Here is a 22,158-nt window from a genome sequence, read left to right on the forward strand (position 1 = left end):
GAAAACTTTTTTTGAGATACACAACGTTGTCCACGCCCGCATAGTAGTGCCTTTTATGGCCTCTAATATGCGCACACGTGGTTCCACTTGTCTTTGAGATAGTGTGGCGCGCAAGATGCCGAACATGTGATTAAACGCGAAACTGAGCCCTACCGCAGTGGACAACCATTTCATTGACCACTGCGCGTGACTGCGCAGTGGTCAATATATATATATATATATATATATATATATATATCAATATATATTGTGATATAGTGGAAAGGTGTTTAACCTTATCACCATTTTATTCCTTCCTGTAAAGCTTGACCGTTTTCTGAAGAGCATGTTTCAAGGATGGCTTTTCAGAGCATATTGTTCCCGCTGTTCTACAAATATTTGATGCAAATCAAGCAGCACGGCATAGCGCGAATTTTACGACGCTTTGTAATGTCGAATTTGTAGAAGACGTTAGGGGCATTCTCCTATGTTATACATTATATGACGAAGCTAATAAATGCAGGCAGTTGTTGTCCAGCCATCCTCATGGCCGAATCTCAGCCGAGACAATCTGCCAGGCTGCCACGCCATCTTTTCCACAAAAGTTACCACCCACTGCATCGCCTTCTTACTCTGTCATAAACCAAACATATATATATATATATATATATATATATAACCGCGATAGGGAGCTTTTACGTTTGTGCAGTCCTAAATTGTTTAAGACAAGGCTAGTGTCGGCGTGAAGTACTTCACATATACGTGCTCAGACAACCGCTGTATTCGTTTAGCTCAAATATCACTTCTCCGCCTGGGACACAGTTGCCGTAATCGCTCCGTGTGTTTGTTCCCTTCGCCGTTATACTTCTCAAGTAGAGGAAGCTACTGTACGAGGAATGCGCGCTGGGGAGACCCTTATTACCCCTTCCGTCGCCTGGGTCTGAGGTCCATTTCACCTCAAGACACAATGCGCTGCTGCACGAAGTGCGGCGCTGGTTCCGCTTTTACAGTGGGCATTCGCAACTTGTTATGGCTCTCCCCAGTCACGAGGGATACTCGATAAAGGGCAGGCCACACATACAGGTGAAGGCTTGGCTCACGGCCACAAGTTCGCAAAGCCTTAACTGCAATTTCTGCATGAGTACTTCCTCCCCGCTTCTATATAAATGCGCACGTATGCCCTCAGGCAAGCTGCTAAAAGAAAGCAAGAAAGAAAAAGAAGACAGAGAGAAAGAGAAGAAACTGGTAGTGAAGAAAAAACTTTTTTTACCGAATTCGCAAAGGCAAATATTTCGACCGGCTAAATATTGTGACTGAAAGCAAGAAAGAGACCACGCAAATAATTATTACGTTGTGTAGCTTCACAGGCGAGGCATAGACAGTGCGACGTATTTATCCTCTGTAACTTCTCTCTCAGCACGCTAGCCAAGTTTCCGTCGTTTTCGTAATCATCCTCTGGCTCGGTTTCTCGGCGGTCGCGCTGTCGACCTTGCGGTGACTTACTTACTGCAAAGCACGCGTTAATGGAGGAAAGTTGAAGTCTCCAGAAGACTGGTGCTTCTTGTATGCTGGTGCACTGTGAATTGGTTGAAATACGGGATGGGTGAGACAGATAACAGTGTGTGGGACAATTTAACTAATTAAGTAACAGAACAAATGTATTGCGATGCTGTGTGTGCATCAACCAATTGCCCTGCGTGTGCTTAAAATAGAAAAAGAAATGCAGACACTCTGAGTTGCTCAGCTCGGACCTGCAGCAGCAACTCTCGGCCATGCAGCGAGCCGAGGAAGCCGCCAAGGGCCTACAACCCTTGGCCGAAACCTAGGCGGGGTCGAGGCCTACCCCACCAAATCGCAGGGCACTGAATAAAGTTATTTGAATGAATGAATTAGCGAGATAAACGCCGTATTTCCCATGACGGTTAAGCTTAAAAGCCTGCAACTCGCATCTTCTGTTTCTCACATTCGCCTCATATGCGATATCCTTGAAGGAGAGCAGCGAACGGGTCCCACCGTGATGCCTAAATGCAGAACCACAAAATCACCACTTCACAATCCTGGCTACACTCATGTAAACTCTTGGCGCGTTCCGCTCACAATTATGCTCATTTTCAGCCTTCTGTTTCTTAGAACTGATAAACAGTCGTACTGATCTCCAGACAAAGTGCAGTAACCAGAGACTCAGGTAGACAACATATCTCTACGTAGATCGGCACTGAACCATTGGCAAGCGATAATGCGGTCGGCTACACCTCGCTCACTAAGAAACGAAACGCACGCTTTCAGAGCCCCTCCATGGTGAAATATTTATGAAGAAATAGCGAAGATAACTGATGGCTGCACCATGAAATGAGCTCCCAAAACAGGCAAAGTGAAACACGTTTCAGTCGGATGCGTAGTGCAAGAGTTGCACACGAGACGCTTAGCTTTAAACAGGGAACACATAACACATTAAAGCTTCAGACGCCGCAGATATATATATTCCCCTCACTTTTCTACATAATTGAAAGGACGTCGACAGAAACAGAAAGAAATAGAAAGAGATTGAAAATTCAGCAGGAGAACGGGGTTTAGTACTACTCGGCCCAAATTTGCTTCCTTGACGATGTCGCTATGAACTTTATTTTTCACTATCCTGCCTCTCGGCTTCCCTTTAGGGCGCTAGCGTAATGCCTTTTTGTCGGATTTCACAGCAACCTTCCTACCTACCCATGTTGCCGTTCTACAGTAAGCGCAATATGTCGGTCATAGCTTTCCGAGATTGGATTACAGGGCGACGGTGAGGTATAGCTGAAGAAGAAATGACTCCCGTTTCCCAACCACGCGCCCAACGCCTGTGGGTAATCGGTGTCTGCTTTACATATTGGCCAAAGAACGGCGACATACTTTCCCAAGCGACCGAGCTATATTGGCTCGGTGAAAGGAATTTCGTTTTTTCTATTCTCTGCCTCTAGTGAGAGAGAGCGTGGGCGAACGGGAAGTGGTGTGGCATTTCCGGGGTAAATAAGAAGTAGTCCTTCTTTTTTATTTACATTTTTCTCTCCACGACGACAAACGGTAAGCGAAGAACTGAGAAAAAAGCGTCAAGAGAAAACCTTGCCAAAGCCCTCTTCTGGTCTCGGTATAAGATGTTTTGCGAACAGAGAAACCCGCAAATCAAAAAGTTGGCTCCGTTAGCGCACGACAGGAATGAAACTTTAGTACGTTCACCCGTGGAGGCCATTTATCTTCCTTGCGTGCGCGTCGGTTTGTTCGTTCTAACATCCGGGGTTATTTCACCGTCTATTTCTTGTTACAATAATGCACGACCTCTGGCAACATCCTCCAGCTTACACTTGAATTCTTTCATTTTGCAGCCGGCTTTCACTCTGCCACTTGACGTTACGAACGACGGGGCCCACATCCAGACACAGGTAATCCAGCTGCAATACCCCACAGACCTGTGTATATATATATATTGTGAGAAAAGGACGAACAACGGCACGCTGAAAAGCCCCGTTGCCATCGCGTGGCTCGTACCCAGTTCGCCCTAACTGCTGGTGCTGCGTTTGTTACTGCGGCTCAACGACCCGAATAAACCCGCTTTACAATTGGTGGAGGTGCTCGGTACAACAATAAATCTGGAACTTCTTAATTGGGCACTTCAGCCTGTCTTCATTATGACGGAAGAAGGGCCACCACATCGACAGCCCGCTGGTAAGCTGACTATACCGTGGTTTGTCCCGACCCGTTGCGTCAACGCGACTCACCTATCTTCAGCGGTACAGAAGACCATGACGTAGAAGACTGGTTCGCTGACTATGACCGGGTGAGCATCTACAACCACTCGGACCGTACCCCCCCGCCCCTCAAAAAAAAAAAAACTCAATTAGGTGTCCTTTTATTTGAGTGGTGTCGTCAGCGTGCGGCACCACGACCGCGAACGTGATCTCACGACATAGGCGGCCTTCAAAACTAACATGACGGACGTATTCGGGCGCCCTGCCATTCGCAAGTAACGTTTTCGCAGTCGTTCACAACGAAGCGATGACACATTTACCAGTTATATAGAAGATGTTGTCGACATCTGTAACCACGCTGACGTGACAATTACTGATGCCGAGAAGATCAGGCGTACCTTAAAATGCATTGAAGACGACGCCTTCCAGATGTTGATGGCGAAAAATCCGAGAACAGTGTCTGAACTCGTCAGTGTCTGTCAAAGCTTCGATGATCTACGCAAACAACGCGTTGCCACCCGCCAATCTCCTCGTCAGGCGACCTGAATGTCGAGCTTGACTGTTGCCCAGGATAACACATCGCTGCCGCTACAGATCAAGGAGTTCATCCGTGAAGAGGTTGCTCGTCAGCTTTCTCTGTTACAGCTTCCACACGGCTAGTCGAGTTCTCCATCGGCGCCCACTGTCCAATATGTCATCAAGGAGCAGGTAGCCGGCCACGTTCCGCCTTCTCTCCAGCAGGCTCCGAGTGTCGCACCCCTTACGTACGCCGAACTTCGCTACAAGACCTGCAGCAACGACCTACTGTCCCCTTCGCCCACCTTCGCACCCGCCCGTATCCCCTCCTGCCTGGCCAGTGGTGCAGTACGCACGACCTCAAGAACATTGGCGCATGGAACGCTACTGTTCGATTTGTTTTTATTGTGGCCGTGCTGGACACGGGGCACGTCACTGTCTCCTACTTACACCAAATGTCTGCAGCAATGTGCGTCCATATGCGCCACGTTTCCAACAACGCCACAACTACTCGGTCAGATTTGAATCCCCTCCTGCTGTCGAGACCACATTCTCTGCTCGCCGTTCCCCTTCTCCTCGCCGCCGCTCGTTATCCCCTATTCACCGTCGGTAGAGCCATTTGCACCAAGAAAACTAAACATTGCGGTTCAGCAGGTGAGAACTGTGGCGTCAGCGAAATCTATAAGGCCTCACAATTCCCCGAAAAACGTTATCGCAATAGAAGGAACGTTCGCGCTAGCGCTTGTCGGCACCGGCGATGCACTTTCAGCGATAGATGCCCGTATTTGCCCCAAAATAGGAAAAGTGATGACGCCGCTTACTGGACTATCCCTTCAGACTGCCAACGCGCAGCATGTCGAGACATCCGGTGCCTGCACCACTCGTGTTGTTATTCAGCAGGTCCTTCATGTCATCGAATTCACCGTGCTGACATCATGTCCTCACGGCGTCGTATTAGGTTGAGACTTTCTCTCCGCATACCATGCCATCATCGATTGCCCCAGCGCCGAAATCGTGTTGTTTCCATTTTCGACAGATATCACTCACCACAAGGACCCTTGTTGCAAATTCGCTTTTTAGGAAGACATCGTTAAACCTGCCTGGTCTTCTGCTCTTGCCAGTATCTCTTGTGACTGTGTAGACGACGGCAAAGTACTCTTCGCGTCATCTGAACTCTTAGTTCACCGCCGATCACTACCACTCCCGTTCGCCGTCCTCGAGTTCAAAACTAGTGCTTCTCTCACGTTCATGTCAAACCCATCGGTCGAACCAATTACTTTACGCCGCCGCGAAAGCCTTGGCAGAGCAGAGCCACTGGCCTCACCTTCAATTCTTCACACAATGAGCGGCTCCACTTATCTCACCACTGTCGAGGCATCGCTTCCTCGGTCACTGCCGCGTTCTTTCACGCCAGCTATTGCCCGTGACCTTACGACGACGCAGCGAGACAAACTCCTTCACTTCTTCCAATGCTTATCTTCCTCTTTTGAGTGCCAAGCAACATCACTCGGTCGCACAACGACTGTTTCGCACACTATCGACAATGGGAGCTGGCTACTGGCAGGAGCCCATGGCTGACGCTGGCTGTTCCAAAACTGCGTCTGTCACACCAGACGGCTTCTGTGAATTCACTGTAATATCGCTCGGTATGTGCAATGTGCTCGCCACTTTCCCCTCCGCGGCCTAAAGTGGCATACTTGTCTCTGCTATATAGATGACATTGTCGTCTCTTCCAGATTTTCCGACCTATCTTTGCTGTTCCCATCAAGTTTTGACCTGTCTCCGGTATGCTGGTCCCTAGCTTAACTTGAAGAAGTGCGTATTCGCAGCTCGAAAACTGACTATATTAAGCCACGTTTCTGCAAAGAAGGCATTCTTCCCGATTCTGCTAAACTTCTTCGCCATTTCCAAATTCCCGAAGCCCATTAACTTGAAAGTACTACGCAGCTTCATTGGCTTATGCTCGTATTTTCGATTATTCGTTCGCAATTTGGCTACTCTGATCGCACCCCTAAACCAACTTCTCCAAGGCGACAATGAATTTTCTGCTTGGTCGGAAGCATCTAATGATTCATTTACGACTCTTTGCCGCCTACTTACGTCTCAGCCAATCTTACACCATTTTGATCCAAGCGCAGCTACAGAACTTCGCACTGACGCTAGTGGTGTCGGCCTTGGTGCCGTGCTCGCACAACGTAAGAACACTGATGCCGAATACGTGGTCGCCTATGCCGGTCGTGCTCTCATAGAACCTGAGGTCATAAAACCTGAAAAATTTCGCCCATATCTCCAATGTCGATCATTTGACGTGGTGACGTATTATCACACCATTTGCTGGTTGCCTAACCTCAAAGGCCTTCCGGGCCACCTCACTCGGTGGCCCTCCGAATTCAGGAATATGATATCCGTGTCGTCTATCGCTCTGGCTGCAGACACTCTAGCGCCGATGCCCTCTCGCGCTTTCAAGTTACGTCGGGCACCAGTACTAGCTACAGTCATGATATCTCTCCACTTGAAATCCTGGACATGGCTTCGGAGCTACGAAAATACCCATGGATCGTCATGATATTTGATGTTTTATCAAATCCTCAGGCACCTTCGGCACCTCGAGCGTTACGCCGACCGGCGCAGCATTTCACCATCCGTGACGGGATTTTATACCACCGCAACTACCACAATGACTGCCGCACATGGCTCTTAGTAGTGCCCCACCACCTTCGAAAAGATTTATGCACCGCTTTTCACTCGAACCCGCAGTGTGGTCACGGCGGAGTGTCGAAGACGTACACACGGCCGCGCCTACGATATTATTGGCGCGGGACGTAAGCCTTCGTCCACAAATACGTACGCTCCTGCATTGCCTGCCAACAACGTAAATGTGTCCCGCATCTCCTTACCGCACTTCTTCATTGGACACGATATGCTGAAAGCGCTGCCGTGCCTGCCGCATCAGCAAAAGACGTCGCCTCGTTCATTCTAAACAAATTTATTCTCCGCCGTGGCGCACCTCGTAAACTGCTCGGCAATCGGGGTCACGTATTTCTCTCGGACGTCTTGCAGTCATTCCTAACTGAATGCCAAATTGTTCACCGCACCACTATATTGCTTATCATACACATACCAATGGCTTAACAGAACGATTCAACAGAACTCTTGGTGACATGCTAACAATGCATGTTGCGTCTGATGACTCCAACTGGGATCTTGTACTTCCCTTCGTCACATGAGCATATAACACTGCCTGGTGGCGGCATGTCGGCATTCATGGCGGCATGTATGACACCGGGAAATTAAAGATCCACTCTAATCATTTTTACACCATCAGAGGTGTCTAAAGAATGTTCGGTTGTCGCATGGCTAACACCTTCACGTTCAAGGGGTCAGATTACATTGTTGGTGGGAACCAACGATGGCATCTTGTTTGCTGACTGTTTCTTGCATGTAAAAATTAATGGCAGCTCTGACAGGCGGCATAGAAAGTGCATTAAACAAAGTTTCAGATCCGTGCTTGTGGAAATCTCCTGTCGGATATTTCTGTGCGCCCGGGGCTGTCAGAATTATTACATAGTTTTCAACTACGTCTTTTGTCGTCGCACGTCTTTAGGTAGAGCTTCGTCGTCGTCTTTTATAAAATTTTGTAAGGTCCTAACGGTAGCGGTGCTACCCGTGTGACAAGCATATGTAAAGCAACTCCGGTTGACTCTCCCCGCTTAAAGTAGCGACGTACGTCGAGGGCTTTAACGGTCGACGAAGTAGGAAGTTGCTAAATGTTAATCATATTTTGCCACTCGTCTTTATTTACCTATGGTATACAGTTGTAAAAAAAGCGTTTTTATAATATTTGTCATATGCTCATCTAAGGCTAAAGTTGTAGCCTCAGCCAATTTTTGTACCTGTGCAACAAGCCAACGGCTGTGTATGGCAACATGAATGCTAGTCTGCAAATCACCCATGTGAGCGTCTCTACGGCAGCTAGCACACCGGCATTTCTGCCAACGAGCTCAACATTGTTGTAGCAAAGAGTAATTGTGTATGAAATGTATATATGTGTGTGTGTCTGGATAGCAGCATGCTTTTCGAGATGTTGTAACGAACTTCTTTTTTGCGTGTGCTTGCGGAAGCGCAGAGACACCCAGCCGAGGCCGCCAGAATAAAATTTATTTGCGGCATAACTAGACGTTGCCGAGTAAGCAAGAATGCACTGCCGGAGCTATTTGTCCCGCCGCGGTAGAGGGCTCGCGCGCGGTGCACGAGCAACTGCGACCGCAGCTTGTGTATGAAGCGCGGGGCGTCTGCGTTTTGTTACCGCGGGAATTAGAGCGCTTCAGCCTACTATGCCCATACTTCTGTGCAGTGTTTGCGAAGGCACGGGTGAGACGAATTGTGGCACGGAGAAAGGCAGTGTTGGTGTACAAATGTCGTCCACAAGCCCACGCTCTAAATTGCTTCTTATTTCACCGTGAATCACGTTAGAAAATGCACACGCCTCTCTGCAAAGACATTCTGTGTTATCATGGGAAGCGGGCTGCGAAACGCACGCACTCTAGTTTGGAAATGAGGCATACGCATAGTGTAATCGCCTGCGTCAAGATGACGGTAGTTTACGTCGGATCACAGCCAATGCTTAAGCGTGAAGCAAAGTTAAGCCGTATGCAAGAAGTGGGTCTCGCAGGCGTTGGGAGCTTCGTGCGTGGTTTTATAACATTTTTGTCAGCATCAGTGACTCCACCTGGGGCCCAATTCACAAAGCCGTCGTTTCTAAGCGCTGTTTACTTTGTTCATAGGGATACCTTCGCTAGTAATGACCCCGTCGTAACTATTAACTGCAGCATCAGCTCTTACTAACAGTTCTAGCATAAGAATTGTTTGTTTTATTTTTTTTATTACGAGTCCTGGTCGCTTTCACCTCGCAGTAAGAAAAACGATCTCACTTCTGGTAGGAATAGCAGAACTCGACCATTCAAGCTTTCATTTCTTAGCAAAAAAGGTTGGACCTTGCTTGCCTACGTCTATCTACACTAATGCCATAGATGAACTCTCTCAAGTGACTCCCTTAACAGCTTCGGCACGTTTTGAGGTGTCACGCACGATCGCCTCTTCGCGGCCTCATCTATGTCCGCACCGTCACGGCTCTCTATAGCAGCTGCTACCGGCCGGGTCGACCATTTTACTGAATGTTGCGCCGGTGAGATCACGTGATGTTCTCAAGTCATGCTCCATTTTGTCGCGTATATTGTTCTGTGCAGATTTTTTGCTGTGCCCTTTAACGGTGCAATAGCTGAGACCAAGCCGAGAGTGTACCACTACTCGGGTTTTCACCAGCAAAAGCTTTGACGCGTCACTCCGCCAACTAAATGCATGCAACTATGTAGACTTGTGCAACACTACTGTTCTTGGTTCGAGATCTTGCGCAATATTAATATTTGTGATGACTGAAAAGCTTTGCGGTTGCACCATAATTCCCATCATCCTTCTAGTAGTTAAGCGACGGTCGCATTACACTGAGCCCCGGGCCTGAGTGTAAAAAGTTGTCACCCGTCAATTGAAAAATACAGAGATACGTGTTGTCATGCAGCCATTTACCTGGTAGAATGTTGAACACTTCAACCTTAGTAGCATGGCTGCACAGAATTATGGCTGTGGCGCAGCGCCGGAATCATCAGGCCTTACGGACACAGTCTGGCCACCGTCGCAGCATACACTTTTTCGAGAGGAGCGCTCGTGGCAGCATGTATTAGCCCTAAAAACGCGTGGGAACGCGTCCATGTTCGAGAAGGTTCTTAATTGACCTGGACGCGGAAACCAATTAGTGTAATGGCTTCGCCGAGGTGTGTAGGCTCGTGCTGGTTATTTGTTGCCTGTCCCAAGTGTGGGCTTGTTCCTGGGACCCGCGAGGCACTCTCACTTCCTTCGCCTCTCTAGGGTACGAGCGTGACAGTGAAGAATAATCGGAAAGCTCTACAGGTCGTTAGGTGAAAAAAGATGAGGAATAATGTTCCTGCTTTACACGTTTTTCAAAGCCCATCCTCCAAGCAGGCACTATTTGAGTATACTACAGATTAGTGACAGTAAATATCAACACTTAAGTGTGTTGCCGATTAAAGCAGAAAACTTCATCCGATAAAGAAATAAGAATGCTGCGCTGGTCGATCACTTGCTAATGACTATGCACAAGAAAACAGGCAATATTCAATTTCTCTGACCGCTATTAAAGCAGCCGGTGATAGTTTTGAGCGTTTGTGGGCGCGCATATGACGCAGGCAGGATAACAATTCCGGTGTTGAACGTATGGCATCGCCATAATGTGAAATAACATGGCGTCTGAGCAGCTCATGTGACCCGGCCAGGAGTGATTAGATTGATTTAACACAGTACGAGCGTATCCCGGCGTTACGGGTATGTTCGCTGGACCTCGGACACTGGTGCGGATAAGGTGTACTGTTTGCGGATAGTGTGTTCGCATTTCGGCCATTTCTTTTTTCTTTAGAATTACTAAAATGCCAATAAAAATGAGCTCGTCAAGCTGCAAGTGGCACGCGCTTAGCGACATTCTCAAACATGATATATGACTTAAAATACCCTGCCTAATTTATGTCACACATTACCTATTTTGGAAAAACTAATAAACCAAGACAAAGAAGGATGTATTTTTGGCCCATAGTTCTCTCAGGTTACCGCGAGTTCGACGTTGGAGCATTGTTACCGTTGGACACAATTTATTTTCAAAGCATCTACTGCGGCATTTTATTTTCGCCTTCTTCGTTTACCGCTTCAAAGTAGCCAAAAATAACATGTGGTTCTGAGGCACAGTTTGCCTGGCTTTGTTGCACAATATTACCGCGGTGAACCTACAAGGAGCACGAAGGTATATTGTAGAAACAGGGTGTCACATGAAATTTGCCAGCATGGGACAACGCTGTCGAAAAGGTTAGCAAACAAGCTGGGTGTCTAAGTAGCACGGCAGGCAAGCACACAGGGGCGATTAGTCTAATGGGCCAAGCCGGAAGTGCAGCGTGGCGAATGGCAGGCGGCTGTTGTCCTGTACGTAAGTTTTCGTTCTTCCAGGTGTCGCGAAACACTAGGTCTTCTTGTTAGATAAGTCAACGGTAGAAAACGAACCTGTTACGAAGCCCAAAATTACAACGTGTGAGCGGCAATGTTTCTTTGCGACGTACTCTTAGTGCGTATATCCAGGAAGAGGGAGAACAAATATAGCTGGCTTGATATATGTATCGATATTGCTGTGATACAGTTGACGCCCAAGAAGTTCCTGTTTCTCCACATGCAACAATGGTATCGTTCCCATCTAACTTAGGAAACTAAGGTCACACATGAGGTAAAGGTGAAATTACAAATTCAGCACGAAAGTGCGACACAAATGCAGCGTGGCCTGAAAAGCGGGACAAATACTGGTGATCACAGCTTAAATCGAGAAGTCAGGCCATGCCATCTAGCCTTCTGCATTTATCGCAAGATCCCCCAGTTCTCTTTCAACATGTTCCTTTACAGGTGATCAGGTTGTTGCATATTGCATTCGTTTCCCCTCTTTGGACAAACATTCCCCTATTCCTCTTTCTAGCGCGCAATCTGTAGACAGACTGTAACTGCTCCAGCTCACGTTTAACGCCTTTATTGCAGCTCTCTTCATCTCCAGAGAATGGCGGAGAAAGGCTGTGAACGCAGAAAGCTCCATCACATGGCCGAAGTGTTGATTCCTTAAATTGTAGTCGCGACCCCGCTTTAATTCTCACAGAGTCAGAGCGTGTAGTCTATTCCGAACTCGCCGGCACTGCTACGTTACATCAAAGCGACTTGCCTCAGTGAGCGATTATAGGCGTGAAGTTATGTACAACCGCATGTATTGACAGCGATAGTGCCTTCTTCTCTCCCTCTGCTTTCTTTTCGTCCCTTAAACCTCTTCCCCTGTGCAGGGTAGCAAACCTGACGTGCGCCTGGCTGACCTCCCTACTTGTCCTTCATTCCTTTTCATCCTCCTCCTCACATTAGCCTTTGTGTACCTGTGCCGCAGAAATGAAATCACATGCATTCATTGGTCCCATATAGGTGCATCAAATGAACCAGGATAAAAAAAAAATGATGGAAGCTTCTTTACACTACAGGTCATTTTTGATAAAAATCTCGTCAAAGGAGGTAATTCTTGTCTTGCTTCTTTTAGATTTTAAGTGATTAATTTCATATATGTGTAGTATTATATATGTCCTACTTCATATCACATGCCACGCACCGCAGCATAAATGTCAAAACGATTGTGAATTCAGCATTTCAGTAGTTACTTATCACTGTTGGTGGGACTATAACAATTTTAACGTATTTTTTCGCAACAATCAACTCACAAAAAAATCGGCACATACACTGAAGACTTCTTACGTGCGGGAATGCGAAAGCATTGTAGTCGCTTTGACGAAATGTTCTTTTTCCGCGCGTTCCTTGTCCGCACAAGCCACCGCCTGCGTTCTCACTGCGCCTCGGTAAGGCCAAATTAGAACGCCCTCACTTGCCCGCGAGAGTTCATAACTGGAGGGATCATTGAGCGCCGTTGAATTATAAATTGTAGCTTTTTATTTTATAACTTATACACTCGTTACGCGGCGCCACCACCTCCCCATCGCCTGCGCCGTCACGCACACAATGACTCGCGCACTATAGGTAACAGTTTTACTCAGCCTGCGACGTGACGTGACGCTGCGACGTGACGTGTGCAATGACGCACACACTAGGCCCACCTTTAGCCAATCAGAACCGTGAAGGCGCCGTGACGTCGGGGCAGTGTGCTTGTCTCGCACCCTGTCTGCCCGGGTGTATGCCCGGTGTCCCAGACCGAAATTCACCAAATTTTCCTTTCAGATGCATCAATGTATTTGTTTACCGGAACCTACCTGAAACATTTGTCGTCGAACCAAGCATTTTGCGAGGTGTTTACACTGTTTCCACCGTTGGCCATTTTTCCTACCATGAGAAGGGTAATTGAAGACGACGAAGTGTCTTCTTGGCAGAACACTTGTTTCTGTGCTCTGTGAATTTTTGGTGAAATCTTCGCTATTCAAGGTGCCTCGCCTCCCCGTCTTGCGACCAGGGACGCGGAGCATGCCAGAGACCCGCCTCTCCAGAAGTCATCACGGCCGTCAACCGCAAGGAAGCGAGTTGGCTCCCCCAGTGACACCGAAGACACCGAGCTGTACTCTATGTCGGAAGACGACTCATCCGAGGACGGCTTCATACCCGTCCGGAGTAAGAGGGCGAGGAGAAAAATCGCCAACACAGCGCCGTCAACTCCTGCGAGCACAACGACTGTAAAGACAAGGCCTGCGCGCTGGCCGCACGTCATCATCTTTATGCCAGAAGAACCGTCAAGCAACCTACGATTGCTGAATTGGCAAGCCTTATCCATTTTTCTGGAATGTGCGATGCCGGATCAAATTAAAGACATAAGAATAAATCCACGCAAGAATATACTCGCCATATACGTGTACAACGCGAGTGCGCTTGGAAAACTCCAAGAAATCACAGAGCTAGACGGAATCAAAATGCGCCCCTTTATCCCGGTCGACGATACATCCATAGCCGGTGTGATTTACGACATTGACATTGCCATTCCCAATGATGACTTACCTAGCCTCATCAAGCCGGCATACGAAGGCACGATCATTACGCAAGTGCGCCATCTTGGGAATACGCGCTGCGTAAAAGTAATATTCAAGGGGGATTGTATCCCATCCCACGTTAAAGTCGGACATTTCCGACATCCGGTTCGACCATTCATCCAGAAGCCGCTTCAATGCCATCAGTGTTTCAGTCTAGGACACGTCAAAGGCGTGTGTCCCAACTCGCTACTGTGTCCCCGTTGCGCTGAACCTCATGCAGAACAGACCTGCGGTGCCACGGTCCTGAAGTGCGTCAACTGTAGCGGCCCTCACGCGGCCTCGTCGAAGGACTGTCCCCGCATCAAGAGGGAGCGCGCGCTTCTTAAGCAAATGGCCAGAGACAATTCTGCCCACAGGGAGGCAGCCGAAGTAGTCCGGCGTCGGCATCGACGTAGGCGCCATCGTACGTCTTCGAAGAAGGCGCATGCGCGAAGTTCCAGGAAGGCTAGTATGCTTCGCATCCTGGGCTTAACCTTAGCTAAGCCACAGCCATTTTTTTTTTGTTCACTTTACGCATGTCAGCCATACCATATAGACCCCCCCCCCTTCCCCTATGAGACCACGCGTATGGCTCATTCATACAGCTCCACCAGGTAAACAGCTTTGCTCTAAAAAAAATTGCCAGGCAGTAAATTGTTGTTGAGCCCTTCTTTCCGAACGCATGACTCCGCCAAATGTTTTTCACAGAGCATGCGTCTTGGAGGCAATTTGAACACCTTGTTGCACGCCGCCGCATACGTCAACGGGCCCAGCAAGCTAAGCTTCGTAAAGCGCGCCTATCGGAAACGTTGGTACTGCTCTCCTCACCCGGTTATCTACTTTCACTGCACTCGCTCGCCTCCACCGAAAGACTCTACGCTTCTGCGCGCTCGTCGCATCGCAACCAAATGGACAATGAAAATCTGTCAAGGAAGGTAATGCGATTCGCTTTAATATCATACAAATGTCACCCCTTATAAACAAAGAGGGCGTTTGATTAGGCTAATGAAACAACCTTGAGCGTCACCATCCGTGCCTTCGCTGGTGGTTACGTAAATTTCATTTTATTAGATTGAAATAAAATTAGAATGGAATAGTTGTAAAGCGCCACACGTTTTTATATATCTGACCTATGCGATGGTGCAAGGAGTAATTGGATATTATCACTTGAACTGCATTGGCAACTGGCAAGCCACCTTAGTATTTTTGCATTAGAAATGACGTACATTCTGCAGCAATGCAGGAGCCTTGGCCCCAACACGGAGCTTTCTGTCTCTGAAACGCGGCGGAGCTTCTTTAGAGACATGTGAATGGAACATTAAGACTCACTGTTACTGAAGGCCACAGTGCACCCAACCTTCATATACAATAAGTACACCTGATTGTGTACGGAACAAAAAAGAATAAAGCATATATAGTTGTTAATATTCTGCGTGATAATCATAACAAAAGCAGAATAAATTTAGGCGCAAAATTTCCCTGTTTGCGTATACTCGGTCACAGCAAAATCTTCTGAAGCGTTCAGACCAAATATTATCAAGCCCAGGTAATTATACGATTGTACTTGAATGTTATAACTTTTTGAGCTTTATAGGCAATCCGAGCTACGCTCCGTCTGCGTAATCATACCGATCGACAGCTTGTGAACAACTGAAGTTTAAGAAAGGAATAGAATAGCACAAAGAAATTCTTTCGATATACTTACTTAGTCTACAAGAATAGAACCGCATGCCCACGCGCATTTTAACTGGCAAAATATGGCATTACAGTACGTGTTTCCTACTTGTGGTCGCTCTGCTGCTTGCTGATGCTCGAAATTTATGATGACGGAACTTATTATGACCGATAGGCTGTTTCAACAGAATTCTGGGCTGTGCTCCATCTGGTTCATGCTGCGTGCACTTTCTTGACAAGCATTGACGTACAGCCTTGTTGGTAAGACAAACATAATATTGTTTGTGTCCACTGCTTGTTCTCGCCATCAATGCACTTAAAGCAATCTGAAGTATATGCTTTCTACGTATGCTTGGTTGGCTGACAGCGCTTATAAATTAACATTTATTCCCCTAGTGCTGCCGATATATCTATCATAGACGCTGGCGAGAGGCTTGGCAGGACAGAACAGATTCTACGGAGGGCGAATTTCAGCTGCCGTAGCAAGTTCTTCATGAAAAGGACGAACGTAAGCTTGGGTGTAGAACATAATGGTTCGAACTTTGCGTACAAAAAACTGGAAACGAAGTGGGGCACGCACAAATGTAGCCGCCGTCGTAAGGAGAGTGACAATTTCCGCTCCTAAGTCGTAGTTCTTCAACCGAAAAAGGGGCGTGAAACGCGAGATGTCAACCGAGGCAGTCCAACCACGAACTGCTTAATGTGGACTTCTTTGTCCGTTTTGCTAGTTACGCTCCTGTAGGAGGTACAAAACATGTCCACCTAAGGAAAGGATGGAATATGTAAAGCAAAGGAACAGTGTTTTCTATTGAAACCTGAATATCTTCTGCGTAAGTCTGCACTTGTACAACGATAACTAAAACAAACTGTCAGACAGGGCTGGGCAAAGATGCCCTTCAATTTCATTATGATACAGATACAAGACACTGAGGCGATACTTATTTTAAATAGTGACACAAGATACCAGGAGATGATCTGCATCCGGTACAATATTTGACGTTTGTATCTAAGACATAAGCTTCGATAGATTATCTATTTCATCATTACAACTCGATGCAAGGGCCACTGCAGGTTTATAATATTTTGCTGCTGTTTATGACGTGCTGTTTTCTAGGCGTCTCTGCTGCCGTGAAATGCCTTTAATGGTCTGGGCCCAGTCAGGCTGCAATTGTGGCTTTAATCTCAGCTGACCATCCAGCATATGTCACGTAAATAAACTCATTATCTTATTTTCGTATATGTTTTTGTAGAAGGTTTAGCTTTGAGTACATAATTTACATTTTGCGCGCTGAACAGGCTAGTACGCGTTATAAGGACGTAACAATAGTCGGAAACAATAGATGCAGATATATGCTTTTTGATTCAACGTCATCATGACAACTCTATAGTGAATTTGCACTCATGTTTAAAAGGGGCGTTACATTAAGTGAAGACTAACATTCAACCTTGAGCAGAGCGTAACACAGATGATGGTCGTGTAAATCGCACATCTTTTTTTTTTATTATTCATTGAAATGAGTGGAGGTATACTTCTTTTCAGAGGACAAGCATGTTGACTTCATTGACGTCACGCAGACACGGTAGTTCATGTAGGAGTACGTAGTGTTCCTTAATGAGTCATCTAAGGTTTTGTGAATTTTTCCTATAATAATATATTCATAAAAATAAGGATTCACCTAAGATAACGTTCCATCTACCTCATGCTGAGAACACGGTACCAACTCTCAATACCTATGCTAAGGTCTTCAGAAGAAATTTCCCAAAAGTAGAGAATGAAGAGGAAAGGCAGGGAGGTTAACCAGATATGAGTCTCCGGTTTGCTACCCTACACTGGGGATGGGGGATAGGGGTTAGAAAGATGACAGAGAGGGAAACGCAAAAAAAAAAACGAACGCGCACACATGGAGACACACACACAAAAGGCGTTCCAGTTAAAGTCGTTCACACAGGCCGGTAGATCGCAAGAAGCGCAAAAGCGCTTGCACAGCCTTCTTCTGTGACGGTAGGTCCTTTCGATGTTGCAGAATTCTTTTTTCGGATAGTGGTTGGTCGTCCAGTTGGTCTAGTTCCTGGCTGAGGCATGCCCTCTGTGGACTGTACTGCGGGCAGGCGCACAAAATATGGCCAATTGATTCTTCATGGCCGCAGTGGTCACAGGTTGGGGTGTCGGTCATCCCTATGCGGAAGGCATAGGCTTTAGTAAAGGCAACGCCCAACCAAAGTCGATATAAAAGCGTGGCGTCTCTACGGCGAAGCTGTGATGGCGCTCGAAGACTTAATGTTGGATCAAGTGAGTGCAGTCGCGGATTTCTTAAATGTGGCTCATTCCATTGCGACGCGGTGCACTGCCGAGCAAGTAGGCGGAGCTTCCGTGCAGCGTCAGTTCTAGAAAGAGGAATGGGGACGTGGCGCTCCTCAGTATGGGCTGAGCGGGCAGCGTGATCCGCCCGTTCATTGCCGACAATCCCGCAGTGACTGGGAAGCCACTGAAAGGTTATGTCGTGGCCTGCATCACTTATATGGTGTAATGTCTCTGTAATATGGAATATTAGTTGTTCGTGCGGTCCGCGTCGTAAAGGTGACAGTAGAGACTGCAGTGCCGCCTTCGAGTCACAGAATATTGTCCATTTGTGTGGCGGTTCATCACCAATGTGATGAAGAGCAGTAAAGAGCGCTGCGAGCTCTGCTGCTGTCGATGTTGTCGCGTGGGTCGTCTTAAATTTGATTGTTGTAGCTTTCGCTGGTACGACGATTGCCGCCGCGGAGCTGCTTGGAAGGACAGATCCATCAGTGTAAATATGCGTAGAGTCACGGTAGTTCTTGTACAAATATAGTAGCGTGAGCTGCCTAAGGGCTGGTGATGACAGATCAGCTTTTTTCGAGATACCAGGTATTGCGAGGTTGATTTTCGGCTGAGCGAGGCACCATGGAGGGATCGAAGGTCTCGCAGCCGGAGTGAAACAAGCTGGCAATGATTCATCATATGCAGTTATCGTTTGGCTGAAAGATGTGTGTGGCCTGTCCTCTGGTAGAGAGGCTAAATGGTGACGAGGAGTCCTGGCTAGATGCCTTATATGGGTCCTGAGTACTTCAATTTCAATGTGGGTCTTGACAAGGTGGTCTCTAGCGATTGCTATCGTAGCCACTGTTGAAGCACTCTGAGGCAGGCCTAGACAGATCCGGAGCACTTGACCCTGAAGACTTTGTATAGTGCGTAGATTCGTTTTGCCTGTGTTGTTTATTGCTGGCAAGCTGTATCGCAGAAATCCCAGAAAAAGCACCCTGTACAGTTGTAACATGGCACTAGGCGACATTCCCCAGGTCTTTCCAGCGAAAAATTTGAACAGGTGGCATATGCCTGTCAACCGCTTTTTCACGTAAGATATGTGTGGGCTCCATGACAAGTCCCTGTCGATTATGACTCCTAGAAACTTGTACGATCGGACCCGTCGTATTACTTGGCCATTTATCGTTACACTGTAGTTTGCCATGGGTTTGCGCGTAAATGGCACCAGTGCGCATTTCTCGGAGGAAATTTCGAGGCCTCGATTACGGAGGTAGACAGCAGTTTGTGTCGCGGCTTTCTGAATTCTCGCTCGCAGCTGTAGGCGTGTTACTGCAGATGTCCATATGCAGATGTCATCCGCGTACATTGATAGCCTGACTGTGGTTGGCACGTCCTCAAGGAGAGCAATTAGTGTTAGATTGAATAACACGGGGCTAAGTACACCGCCCTGGGGGACGCCGCGGTAGCTATAATGTAGACAAGTATGGCCTTCCTCGGTGCTTACAAAAAAGGATCGCATAGATAGATAGCTCCGTATCCATTGAAACATCCGACCACCCACTCCTACCCAAAGTAAGTTCACAAACAGGTTAGGAGATATCAGCGGTCACCTGCATTTGGCAACAGACATGTCTTTGGCATTCTCGTCAGAAGACTTTGGAAAAATTACTTGTAATAAAGAACACGTTGACAGCTTGACATACTGAGCACTAACAAAGAAGAGAACGAAGACAAGGTTCACAACGGAAGTACTGCCGTTGTAAACCTTGTTTCCTCATTTTCGTCTCTGTTAGCGCTGCTGGATGCCAAGTATGAAGGTCCACCAAGCAGCCCAAGTTTTCATACTACTGCATGATACTGGCAACACTCGAAAAACATTGACTCAGACCACAGAAAGTGTACAGGTGTACCACGAGACTAAGCACTAATTATTGCATTAGAGGATACGTGAATGAGGCAGCCTAAAGGGTCTTAAACTTAAAGTCTGGCATAGAGAAACCGCATACTCGACACATAGGCATGTAGAGGAGAGAGAGAGAGAATAAACATTTTTATTCGGTGAATGAAGCGTTGGAGAGGCGTCCTCATTCCAGAATGCCTTGAGCTCGGGCCGCGTCCTGGGCCCTCGCAATTAGCCGTTGCTGATCCTCGAGGTCGGAGCTGGCCAAGGCTCTCTCCCAAAGCTCGTTAGTGGGGTAAGGGTTCGGAGGATTTAATGGTGCCGCTCTGCAACCCCCTCCTATGTGCCTGAGGGAAGCCATTATGAAAATATATCGAACAGCACTGAATAAAACCAAAAGAGAATTCAAAGCGCTGACCATAACGATATTTGGGGCCAAATTCACAAAGCTTTTCTTTCGTAAGCGCTGTTTTTCATTGGCTGATCGCCTTCACTAATAACATCTACCGCAGCTAGTAATATGTATAATAGCGCAGCGTGTCAAATAATTGCTTCTGGCACTACGGTGCCTGGCACCCGCTACCAACAATGGAAGCAGCCATGACCTATCTTCTCAAGATCATGCAACACGCGCCCGCGTTCACTATTTAGAAGGGGCTTTATAGATTTTCTCAGCCTTTGTGTAATGGTGCGACGCATCATTGTCTAACTTTTCTTACCGGTATTTGTTTCCCGGAATACCAGTCATATAAAACACTCCCCAAGACGCCCTTACCCTATCCGAAATCTCTAGGATGTTGACGCGAATCCTATAGCAGTTGAGGCGAATATGTTCAAATTGCGGACCCGTCGAGCATAGTGTTTTGCATTCTTCAATGCGCGTTAACGTCAGCGATAGCGCTGGATTGTCTGACGAGTCCCGCCTACATAGAGGACGCACTCATCCCGCGAAATTAGATTCGACGACCGACGACTGTTCTCGCCGCTATTGTTGCCATTTACACTTTACTTGTCTTTCAGGGCACAAGTTTATCTAATGAGTCAAATTCGTAACTCGCTGTTCCGGCCACGCGTAATTCTTTATCGTCACAGCGCCCTGTCGTCACATCACTTATGGCCGCCTCTCACTGTTGCGCATATTTTAGTTATCACCTTTTTTGGTGCTGCAAGCCATAGGTTTGTATTGTGCAGAAACGACTAGTAGGTTGCAGTACTCGGGAGTTCTAGCCTCCTGCAACTATCCGCCTATTCAGGAAGGCCAGCATTCCTTCGCAGTTTGACCGTACCACCCCTTTCTTCCGTATTTATATCTTGTCATTCTGAATTCTTTCTTCTGCAGACCCCTCCACCCTTCCTACGATATAAAAGGCATCAATTCGTCGTACAGCACCACTAACTCGGATACGAAGGTGTTAAGAGAACCCAACGCGCACATCCCCAGGTAATGAGAATTGCTTAAGGTCGGCCGTAGTAAAGACAAGTGCAGACTTTCCTGGGTGCCTTAAATGCTCCCACGGACTGATGCAAATTCAGATAGACGGCAGCACAACCAAGCGATAGCCCGTGAGTGCGATGAACTTGTGCAAGGAAAGCGGCTCAGCTGGAGCTCGAGTTTATAGGCACCTGGTTTTCTTCCGTGCAGCGGCTGTCTGCTCCTAGCACAGCACGTGCGCAAGCAGAAGCAGCAGACTCGGCGCCGTATAATGAAAGCACGCTTTGTTCGACTTCAAAGAGTGCTTGCTCCTCGAAGCACGGCGCCGACGCCTGAATTCCTGCTTCCGTTTTTCCGATAAAAGGGGGCGGAAGGTGAAGCAGCTTTCCTTCGCTGTCTGGGCCTCTTCTGCGGCCATGCGTAGTCATTAAATATTCCGCTCCAGTCCTGCGTGTCTGGCGGTGCCCGTGCATGCGCTAGACGGAAGCTTCCGCCACTCGCAGGGTTTATTTTCTTATTTTATCTACATATCGAACGCTTGCACCAAATCGTTCGAAAAGTACCTGACTAGCTTCTGCCGGTTCTTGTTATAGCGGAGTTAGCTAGGACATGCTCGGCGTCGCATACCACCGTGAAGGAACGCCGCACCGACGTGGTACGCGGACAAAACCACGTAACGACCGCGCTTTAGTGTGTCCACGCTGCTTCTATGCAACAGCATGTTCAGAGAGGAAAAGCAAGCGTTGACATCGGCAGTGTGTCACAGTAAGTACGTATTGGCGGAGCTAGAAATGATGGCAATGGGGGGCACATCGGCACAGGGTAGCGCGAAAGAACGCAGAAATAAATGACAAGGTAACAAGACACAACGGATTTCTGCGCCGCTTTCGATATTGTGCCTGAATGCTCGGAGTGTCATTAATAAAATTGTTAAATTAGAAGAGATAATCGTACTGCATTGTCCAAATATTGTAATAATTACCGAAACATGGCTACATGCCCATATACAT

The 22,158-nt window shown here is 47.5% G+C and overlaps 1 long non-coding RNA gene across 1 annotated transcript in view; it reads left to right on the plus strand.

The window, feature by feature from the left end:
- Positions 1-22,158, plus strand: part of LOC139057657 (uncharacterized) — a 65,223-nt gene that overhangs the window by 11,610 nt on the left and 31,455 nt on the right. Inside the window, exon 2 of the long non-coding RNA XR_011512967.1 lies at positions 3,336-3,392. This is a non-coding gene — a long non-coding RNA (uncharacterized lncRNA). The remainder of the gene's footprint in view (positions 1-3,335; positions 3,393-22,158) is intronic.

Source organism: Dermacentor albipictus, chromosome 1 (genome assembly GCF_038994185.2).
Source record: "Dermacentor albipictus isolate Rhodes 1998 colony chromosome 1, USDA_Dalb.pri_finalv2, whole genome shotgun sequence".
Taxonomy (NCBI): Eukaryota; Metazoa; Arthropoda; class Arachnida; order Ixodida; family Ixodidae; genus Dermacentor; species Dermacentor albipictus.